Raw genomic sequence first — 1,179 nt, forward strand, 5'->3', positions numbered from 1 at the left:
ATCTTAACTTTTTAATTTAGCTTTATCTTGTAATAATGTAATGGCACATTTCCATTTAATGCTCTTCCTCTAGTTTGAGTCCAGCGGAGACAGGCAGGCGCCGGACATTGCCCACAGGGGCCACACATGCAGAGAGCTCATTGATTGGGTTCAGCTCTTCATGAGCATACGGTACTATATGATGGAATGAGTTCAGTGAATTATGCTCTTTGTTGACCATAGACGATGTACTAATGCTACAAGCTAAATTACGTTGGGATTGTCCCAGCAATGGTTTTCTAATTGGATTTCCTCTTTATTCTCCGTTGCAAAGCACTCAGAAATGACTGAGGGAGTTGTGCATTGTCAGGCCTTGAAGTCTCTGATTTATCACTTTTTTTGACTAATCATGTTTACGCGAATTCTTTGTGCGACACTGTACACATCATTACCAGTCACTTATTATCAGTAATGGGCTTCCAAAGAAATGAATACAAGAAAATGACTCAAATTTGGAAGCCAATTTCACCCACAAATGATTCCCTGGAGGAAACTCTTAGGGACAGACTTGTTGTTTGCTGGCAGGGAACTCATCGGCATCAGTCTTAATCTGACATTTATTTACTGATCTGTTAGCTAACATTGTGCAGCACTAAAATACAGTTTAATGTTTCGGTAATAAGTCTTTTATGATCACCAAGGCTGCGTATAATTGAACAAAAATACAGTAAAAACATAAATATTATGAAATATTATTACACATTTTCTATTTGAATTTATTAAAATATATATATATAAATATATGTATTTCTGTGATGAAAGCTGCCATTACTCCAGTTTGCAGTGTCACATGATCCTTCAGAAATCATTCTAATACACTGAATAGGTGTTTTTTTAGGAACCTATGATAAATAGAAAGTAAAATAAAAACTGTTAACTGTCATCTTTATTGCATCCTTTCTGAATAAAGGATTGAATTTTACTTAATTTATTTTAATAAAAAAAAAATTAACAGTAGTGTATAATGATTTTTAACAAATTAACAAATAATGAAGGCATAGCAATAAAACAATATAAATAAAAATTTATAATTATGAAATGGCTAGAATTTTTTTTATTTTATTTTGTTTATAAAAACCCAAATAGTGTGGAATTTAGTGGCATTGTTAATGTCAATAAAAATGAAAAAGCTAAATCCAA

Source organism: Carassius auratus, chromosome 16, assembly GCF_003368295.1.
Source record: "Carassius auratus strain Wakin chromosome 16, ASM336829v1, whole genome shotgun sequence".
In the NCBI taxonomy this organism is placed as follows: domain Eukaryota; kingdom Metazoa; phylum Chordata; class Actinopteri; order Cypriniformes; family Cyprinidae; genus Carassius; species Carassius auratus.